The sequence below is a fragment of the Aquila chrysaetos genome, chromosome 10 (genome assembly GCF_900496995.4).
Source record: "Aquila chrysaetos chrysaetos chromosome 10, bAquChr1.4, whole genome shotgun sequence".
In the NCBI taxonomy this organism is placed as follows: Eukaryota; Metazoa; Chordata; class Aves; order Accipitriformes; family Accipitridae; genus Aquila; species Aquila chrysaetos.
Window position 1 is genome coordinate 34,114,195 of NC_044013.1, and position 9,112 is coordinate 34,123,306.

Here is a 9,112-nt window from a genome sequence, read left to right on the forward strand (position 1 = left end):
TTGTCACCTCCTGCTCCACACAAGGTCCCACCAGATGCCTGCCGGCACTGCACCAGGCTGCTGGGACAGCACTGGCCTGCCAGCGAGGGCACCGCATCTCTCGCCCCGGCTGGTAGGGCAGGTTGCTAAATACGTCCCTGAGCAGGTTCTTTCCCTCCTCTCCCAGCTTCTCATTAGCAAACCTGAAAGAGCAGCGACCCGCAGCAGCACCAGCAGCTCCTTCGCCCAGACGTGAAAGCACTCCCAGGAGGGACAGCAGAGGGAGGCGGCGGTGGCCACCAGCACGTGTCCCCTTCGTCACCCACCCGCCGGCTCCTGCAAGCACCCCCACGAGGGCAGCTGCCCAACCCCTTCCCCTGCCCGCACCCAGCGGTGACACATGCTGGGCAGGGTTCACCCCAAAAACGCGGCCTTGAGAGGCAACACCAACTCGCACAGCAGCGGTGCATGGGAAAACCAGTGGCACAGCCCCGAACTGGGGCACCCCGTCCCCCGGCGGTCACCGGGAGCCAAGGGAAAGGAGCGGGGGACCCGCGGGCGGCCACAGAGCCACACCGTGCTGCTGCGGCTCAAAGGCGACCCTGACACCCGACCGGCTGCTTGCTATCGCCCCGACGGCGGCACACACCGCTGTGCCAGGGCTCGCTGCTCCGGTGGCAGGGGCCCACGGGCAGCGGCAGAGGCAGCGAGACGTGGCCTTTAGCATCCCAGCCCCTCAGCCGCCGGCGGGGTCGGGTCTGATGCTGGCAGCTGCCGCACTGCTTGCTTATTTCTGAGCAAGCACTTTCCACCGGAGTAGGAAATTCCGTGGGCTCGGATGGGCAACAGCCGACGTAGCGGGTCTGGCTGTGCCGGTGGGGACCAGAGACCCGGGATCCTGTGGAATTAAAGGCGCTCGCATCTGCGGGATTATTCCCCAGCTGCAGCACTTCCAGCAGCCCCTCCAAGTGGGAGCGGCGTGGGGAACAGACTCCCCAAAGCCAGGGACTCCCATCATGTGAGGGTCCGTGCTGACATCCCCAGGCAGTTCCAATGTCCGGAGCTTCCACATCAATGGGCGATGGATGCAGCAGGAGGCCGAGCGACCGACCCCGAAGCGCCCACAACACCCGGCCCCGTGGCTCTGCAGCGATGCTCGGCGGCACCAAAGCCTCCCGAAGCGCTCTCACCCAGGCGTGCCTGGCGCCCGCCGCGAACACCCGGGATTACCTGCACAGCGCCGACGGGTCCGAGGCTCACGCCGGCACAAGATGCATTAATAGGATCTCTCTGATTTACAGCTTATCCCAGATAAACCCACTGCCAGCCCCACGCGCTGGAAGGACAAGGGCACCGGCTCCCCGGGGAGCAACTTTCTCCCCATCACGGTCATCCCCACGCACCGAGAAACCTCCGCTTGCCCCCGCCAGCACTGGGGAGCCGCAGAGGATGTCCATCCGTCCGTCCCTGCACCCCACGGGCCGCGGTGCCGAGGCCGGGTCACCAGCCCAGCCGAACCCCCGAGCGCTTCGTCAGCTCAACCCTGCGTTTCTATTTTCAGCTGCGCTGCCGCCTTTCCCTGCGCCGGCGGAGAGGGAGACGAGCCCCGGCAGAGCCCTGCTTGCAGCTTCCCTTCCTGCCCGGCACCACAAGACGCAGCCGGGGCAGGTGGTGGCCCTGGAGCTGCCTTAGGGATAGGGAACACCGTTGCGGTGGTGGGCACCAAGGGCCAGCCGGACATCCCCTGCCCAGCTGCCCCAGCACTCCCTCAGCGCTATCACCCCCCCCAGCCCTACTGCTCCCTGCACCCCCCTGCCTCACCACCCCGAGCACCCCTGCGGCACTATCACCCCCAACCCCTATGCCCCCCCCACCAGCCTCATTGCCTCCTGGCATCCCCCCCCCCCCAGCCCTGATGGATCCCAAGCCCCAGCATCACCCCCAGCATTCCCCCCTGCCAGCCCTAATGCCCCCCCCCCAGCCCCAATGAGCTCAACATCCCCCCCCCAGCCCTAATATCCCCAGCATCTCCCTCAAGCCCTATGGGCCCCCAACATCCCTCCCAGCCCCAACACCCCCCCAGCATCCCTGCAGCCCTATTGCCCTGCAGCATCTCCCAGCCCTATTGCCCCCCCCACCTCTCAGCCCTATCGCTCCCCAGCGTCCCCCAGCCCTAATGCCCCCCTGCATCCCCCAGCGCCATCCCTCCCGGTATCCCTATTGCCCCCCTGCACTCTCCCAGCCCTGATGAGCCTAGCATTCCCCCCCCAGCCCTACTGCCCCCCAGCATCCCCCAGTCCTATCACCCCCCCCGGCATCCTTCAAGCCCTAATGCCCCCCTGCACCCCCCCAGCCCTAATGAGCCCAGCATCCCCGCTAGCCCTATTGCCCCCCAAACCTTGATACCCCCTCTGCACCCCCGCAGCCCTAACGCCCCGCTATCACCTCTCCGCACCCCCCCAGCCCCATCGCACCTAGCATCCCCCAAACCCCGCATCCCCCCCCCCCCCGGCTCTCCCCACCGTCACCCCCAGGACTGGGACCGAGGCGGAGGAGGGGGGGGGAAGGAGGGGAGAACCATGAGGAGTGGGGGGGGGAGAAGGGGGGGGGCAAAACTTTTCCTTACCGCGGGCGTCTCGGGCGCGGCGCTCCTGCCTCCCCCGGCGAGGCTGCGCGGGAGCGGCGGGGGCGGGCGGGCGGGGGCCGGGATGGAGCCGCCTCCCGCCGCCTCCCGCCGCTTCCCTCCTCCCCGGGCGGAGCCGGTACTACCCGGTGGGGGCTTAAAGGAAAGAAGGAGGAGGAGGAGGAAGGAGGAGGTGGAGAAGGGAGGGGAAGGGAGGGGGAGGGAGGGGGGGAAGGAGGGGGGGGGGGAGGGAAGAAGGGGGGGGGGGGAGAAAAAAAAAAAAAACCAAACCACCCCCCCCCCAAACTGGGAAAGGAGAGCAGCTCTTTGTTCTGTAATCCCAGTAAAAGTGCCAGCCATTCGCCCCGCCGCTAATCCCAACCCCGCTCAACGGCACCATCCATTGGCTGCCATTTACATACGGGATTAACCAGCCCGATAACCGGACGGGGGGGGGGGAGAGCCGAGACGAGCTGTGTTAAATCCTTTTATGCCGCGCCGGGGCCGCGCCGAGCCGTGCCGAGCCGAGCCGGAACGGCTCGGCACGGCTCGGCGCGGCCCCGGCGCGGTGGCCCCGGCGGCTGCTGGAGGGGGGGGGGGGGGTGGGTTATGGGGGTGCAATGGGGACCTGTCGCCATCTGTTGGTGTTGGCGTGGCTGGGCTTGGCACGGTTTGGCATGGTATGGCTTGGTATAGCGTGGGCCTTGGGTGGTTTGGCTCGGTTTGGCATGGTACGGTATGGATTGGCGTGGCACAGCCTTGCCCTGTATAGCTTGTATAGGTTTGGCTCGGCGTGGTCCTGCACGGCTCGGCATGGCAGAGCACGGCTCGGCACAGCCTTGTGCCACGTGGCTCGTCTCAGCTCAGCATGGCATGGCTTGGCATGGCCTGGCTCTGCACGGCTCAGCATGGCACAACACAGGTTGGCGCAGCCTGGCCCCACACAGCTTGGCTTGGCCCGGCGTGACATGGCACTGCACGGCTCAGCAGGGCATAGCACAGCTCAGCTCAGCACAGCCTTGCCCCACGTGGCTCGGCTTGGCTCAGCATGGCACGGCGTGGCACAGCCTTGCCCTGTATGGCTTGGCTCAGCACAGCTCAGCTCAGCACAGCGTGGCTCGGCATGGCCTGGCTCTGCACGGCTCAGCTCAGCACAGCTTGGCTTGGCATGGCGTGGCTTGCCATGGCACGGCTCAGCATGGCGTAGCACAGCTCAGCGCAGCCTTGCCCCACGTGGCTCGGCTTGGCTCAGCATGGCACGGCCTGGCACTGCATGGCTCGGCATGGCATAGCACAGCTCGGTACAGCCTGGCCCTACACAGCTCAGGTCGGCACACCTTGGTTTGGCACGGCCTAGCCTTGCACAGCTTGGCACAGCACAGCATGGCTTGGCACAGTCTTGCCCCGCATAGTTCATCTTGGCATGGCAAAACTTAGCATGGCCTGGCACCGCACAGCACAGCACAGTTTGGCACAGCCTGGCTCAGCATGGCCCAGCCTGGCACCGCGGAGCCCTGCTCGGTGCGGCATGGCCTGCCTTGACGTGGCCCGTTGGGGCATGGCTTGACACGGCACAGCCCGGCACAGCATGGCACAGCTTGGCACAGCCCAGCCCGGCCCGGCACAGCCCAGCCCAGCCCAGGCCGGCATGCCCGTTTGGAGCACCCCGTTCAGCAGAGCCAGGCGCCGCAGTGCCGGGAGGTCCCGTCCGCCCCATCGGCGCTGCCGCCGTCCCCGGCCACCGCTGGCACAGAGGCCAAGGCTGTGTTTCCCAGCTGGGCAGACGACTCGCGAGGAGGAAATTATTATTTTCCAAGTTCCTCGCTGCATATTAAGGAATGGCAAATTAAAACAAATGAAAAACTATTAAAAATAACTTGACAGCGTTTTAACCTCGAAAGTTTGGAAACTGCTGACATTTTTTTTCCCTTTGAAGCACACATTATGCAGCTGCTCCATTAGCTGGATTTTGTTTTAAATAAGGGATGATTTATTACCGCTTCAGGGCCACGGGGAGAAGAAAACATTTTAAGAGAAAACACTTTTTTCCAGTTTCTGGAGGAGCGGGGAAGGGACTTTTTGGCTCTGCCGAGCCCCACGCAGGCACCCGGCACCCGCCGCGTCCCTCCCCGTGTCCTCGGGCCTGGCAAACTCACTGCACTGGTAGCGGCAGGCTGGGGGCTGTGTGGGGTTCCCAGCAAAACCCCAATAGGGATGAAGGGTTTGATGGGACGGGGCTCCTCTGGGCAGGATGGGTCCAACCGGGGCGGCCGGAGCCGGTCCTCGATTGGCACCCGGCATCGGCTGTCTCTGGGAGCGTACATGGTGAGTGAAAACACACTTGCTGAATAATTAAATGGAAGATCTTACTCCAAAGAAAGAAATCAGGGCATGTTTTGGCTAATTATCTTTAAGCCAGACCCAAGAAAAAAAAAAAAACACCAAAATTAATTTAATTAGGTCATCCGAGCGCAGGAGCCGAACAAGGGGGAGTTGCCTGCAAAGGATGGGCAGGTTTCTGTGGAGGGCTCCGCTGCCCCGCTCTCGCCGTGGCTCTCCATCACCTCCCCAGCACGCTGCCGGCCAAAACCCACGGCCCCTGACTGGGGAAACCTATGCAACTCAAAAAAAGGGGAGAAAAAAGGGGGAAAAAAAGTGTATTTTTATGCACCATCCGGGGCTGCGCACGTCCCCCTGCTCTGCAGCCGGGTAGGGCTGTGGCCCCATGGTGCCCGTTGCAGCGGGCGGAGGTTTTGGGCAGCGCTGGGGTCCTGCCTGCGACCGCGCTTGGGTCAGGCTTGTGCTTGTTGTTGCTCCCAAAAACTGCCCTCCCTGGGGCCGGCCCCGCGCTCCCGGCCCCACGGAGTATCCGGGGGGTGCCAGCAGCCCCAAGGGAACATTGAGGACCGGTCAGAGAAAGACGATGGTGTTGGTATTTGGGGAATTAAGCAACTCTCCCGCATGCGTTCAACTCATCGCTGCTGCAGGGTGACATTTGTCGGAGCCCTCCGAAGGATGCCGGCCCTCGGAGGGGACCTCGGCAAGGAGGGTTTCCAAGGTCCTTTAGCAGAAGCCCAGGAGCTGGCTCGCTCCAAAAGCGCAGGGAACTGTCCTGCCCTTCTGCCTCGCTCCAGCAGAGACCCCGAGAGCTGGTCGCGAGGTCGGGACTCCAGCGCCGAGCTCTGGGGGATGGCTCTGTGCCAGCTGGCTTTGGGGACCCGTTTTGCTCTTCACCATTGGAGATCGTGATCCAAAGTAAGGTTGGAGACCCGCGGGTGCCACCTTCGGTCACTGGTGCGTGAACAGAGAGCTCAGCCCCCGCGGCCGGCAGCAGGTCCCAACAGAGCCTCTGCTTTGGGTGCCCAAGGGCTACGAGCGCTGGGGAGGGGGAGAGGCCAAAATGGTCCTGAAGTTCGGAGAAGGAGCCTGGGAAGACGGTGTGGAGGAGGCGGGCTGCCAGCCGCACCGCACCAGTGCTGGGAGGGACGGGCTGAGCTGCAGCTCGGCCCCTTGGGGAGCTCTCCTGGGGCTGCTGCCAGCTGGGGGCTATGGACTTCAGGGGGGAGGTGGACCATCTGGTGGGACCCCAGGTGTTCTCCAGATGTTCCACTGGAACTGAGTCCACAGGTGAAGTCGGCGCCCCTGAGCCCCCATCCTCTAGGGATGCTCGTGCTTATTAAAAGGACGCCTGGTCCAGCCAGGGGACAGATGCGATGGCTTGAACACTCTCCTGCAATTTTCACATCTATGCACATGTCTGAAGGATCCCCCACAATAGGATAAAAGTGGGGGTGAGGCATTTTCTTTGGGGGCCAAAATAATGAGCCACACAAACCCATCCAACTAGGCGAACGGCGTGAGAGGGATGGTTTAATCTGCTCTATCTGCAGCAATAAAGAAGTTCCTTGTCACAGCGCTGACAAAAGAAAAGGCAACATCGCCAGAAAACAATCCTATCTGCAGAAAGATTTCTTTTTTTTTTTTTTTTTAATTTGTTAATTAGTGACTGCTGGGCATCACAAGAATCGTTGTTTTCTCTGATATGCTGATTTCTTCTGTCTCTCGGTGGAATTGGAGATCACAAAAATAAAAAAAGAAAAGCTGCTTCTTTAGAAGAGGGAACGGGGAAAAAGTTTTAGTAAGGTCAGGAGAAATTTAATTGAAAGAATGAGTTTATTTCTTCTTTCCTAAAGGGGTATTGTGTTCTTTCGCTATAGCAAATTGCTGGTTAAAACGACCAAGGCAAAACAAAATGGTTTTTAAATTATAGATCAAAGAGCGGGACATTTCTGGAAGCCCCCCGCCACTCATTCCTGCCAGGCATGTGTCGCGTGAGCGGTGCGGATGCGGGGAGCTGGCATCACCCGCAGCAGGGCTGGGAGACGCAAAAAGCGTGCAAGGAAAAGCCTAGAGGGGAAAGTACTGGGGTCTGCGGCTCTGGGTGGGAAGCTCTGAGGGTTAGCAGGGAAAAAAGAGCTTTTCAAGCCATCGCTCATACTTGGAGGAACAAGACTTTGCATGCAGCAAATTAACCGCTGGGTTTTGGGCTGTATTTGCAGCGAGTCCGTCCTGCGCCGAAAACAGCTACTACGGGGAGAGCTGTGCACCGAGGCAGCCAAAAATATTATTAATTATTTTGCAAGATATATGCTGTTGAGTAAAATTGGCAAGGATTCCCTGCAAAACCAGAGCTGGTATCTATTGGTCCCAAACACATTTGTAGAAAGATCAAAAAACACCCCCCCCCTCCATTCCCTGCCTGCTGGGGCATAGCAATGGCTTCTAGTGAATATTTACTCTGCCTATCTGCATTTAACATATCTATCTGCGGTGCCAGCTGCCTGCAGTCGTGCCGTCCTTTGAACGCCGCGCTGCAAAAAGAGTTTGCTCCGGCGCAACAGATAAAATGCTTTTCTAGCTGTCTTGCGTGTGTCCCTTGAATTATTTCCATGTTAATGAGAGCCCGGCGAGGTGCTCCCAAACCGGAGCCTCCGCACAGCGTCCTGGGGAGCAGAGCAGGGAGATTTCCATTTTCTGACCCCCCCCCCCATCCTTCCCAGCTCCACATCACCTGGCAGGAGGAAAGGTCCTTTCCTAAGCTGATGTTGTCACCAGGGTTGGTTTTGGCTCATCGGTGCAAAGGATGGGGAATACTTCACACCTCGGCGCAGGCAGGAGGGCTGCCGTGGGTACTGGCAGCGTCCCGGGGGGGGGGGGGGGGGGGCGGTCCGACAGCCCAACCCTTGGTCCCGGGGTCCCCTCTGCAGACTTCAGGCATCCAAACGGGACCGGAGAGGCCCCATCCGTGGAAATCCCACTCCCTGGCGCAGGAAGGCAGGCATTGGGGTTATCCCCGTGCCGCGTTTTGGCCGAGAGCATCACCTCCTCCCGCCGGCGGGGGACGAGGGGCTGCCGGGGGAGCGTCAGCCCCGAGCCCTGCTCAAGGTCGGGCTGATATTCATACATTTTTAATCAAACGTGCAGCTGAAGTTACAGCCCCAGCCTTTGAAATCACCGCGTAATTTCGCGGCGAGGCTCCGGCTTTGCCCGTCAGAACCTTCCCTGCGGGGCTGTGGCCCCAGCAAAGCTCCTCGCCCCCCGTTCCCTGCCCAGGCTGCTTTCGGCCCCCGATTGCAACCCCCCCGACTTGCTGCTCAGCAAAGCCATCCCCACCGGAGGACCCATGCCCTTGCAGCCCACCCGCTCCCACGCCGGGAATGAACCGAAAGCGTCAGTTCTCTGCAGGCATGGGGTCTCGGTGCCGGTGCCCCCATGGTGCTGCCGGCCCGGCACAGCCCACCCGGCGCCGGTCAGGGTCCCCACCGGCTCGCGCCCTTGCAGCGCCAACGCCAAGGGCAGGAGGCATTGACATTCCCGTTGGGTCCGCGCAGCGCAAAAGTAAACTTAACGACGTTATCCACCGATCTGGTAATTAATACCCTGGATGCTTTTTATTGGAATGAGCGAGGGCCAGGACATGCTGGGGGTTTTAATGAAGGGCCATGCCGGAGACACGCATCCCCCCAGTTTCTCCTGGAAGGGGCTGTGCAGGGGGGGAGGCTGGGGGGTGGTTTGGGGTCTGGGGGGCTGCAGTCTGTGTGGGGTGCCTTGTGGCCCATGTTGGGTGCCCCTGGGGTGGTCGCAGCCCTGCACCCACCTCACCAGCCCATGCACCCCGCTCTCCCTCCCCGTGCACTGCAGCTAAGTGCCACGTCAGACCCCACGGGGTCTTTTTTTTAAACAAGATGCTTTTAAGATCTTTAAATATTAGGCAAGAAGAAGTGTTTTCCCAGGCTCTTGCTGTGCCATGCTCCGCAGCACCCGTTCAGGGCAGGGAGCGGACAGAAACCCACTGCCCGACAGCACTGGGGACGCCGGGACCGTTTCACTCCAAAACTGCTGTATCTTTCGTTGATCCCGCTGCTATTTTTAATACAGATGCCTTATTGAGATTCAAATGAATGTTTCAAATCCTCGCTCCTTTGCATAATTCTTTTTAATTAACACTTC

At 61.1% G+C, this 9,112-nt stretch overlaps 1 protein-coding gene across 7 annotated transcripts in view; it reads right to left on the reverse strand.

Moving 5' to 3' along the window:
- GTF2IRD1 (GTF2I repeat domain containing 1) overlaps window positions 1-2,814 on the reverse strand; it is a 68,890-nt gene extending 66,076 nt beyond the window's left edge. For 2 of the 7 annotated variants that reach the window (XM_030028621.1, XM_030028617.2), the window contains exon 1: window positions 2,606-2,809. The gene's annotated coding sequence lies outside the window, so the exon portion shown is untranslated. Of the gene's footprint in view, window positions 1-2,605 lie in introns of all 7 variants that reach the window. The other 5 variants (XM_030028616.1, XM_030028615.1, XM_030028618.2 and 2 more) reach the window with 4 other exon arrangements.
- Window positions 2,815-9,112: the final 6,298 nt, after the last annotated feature.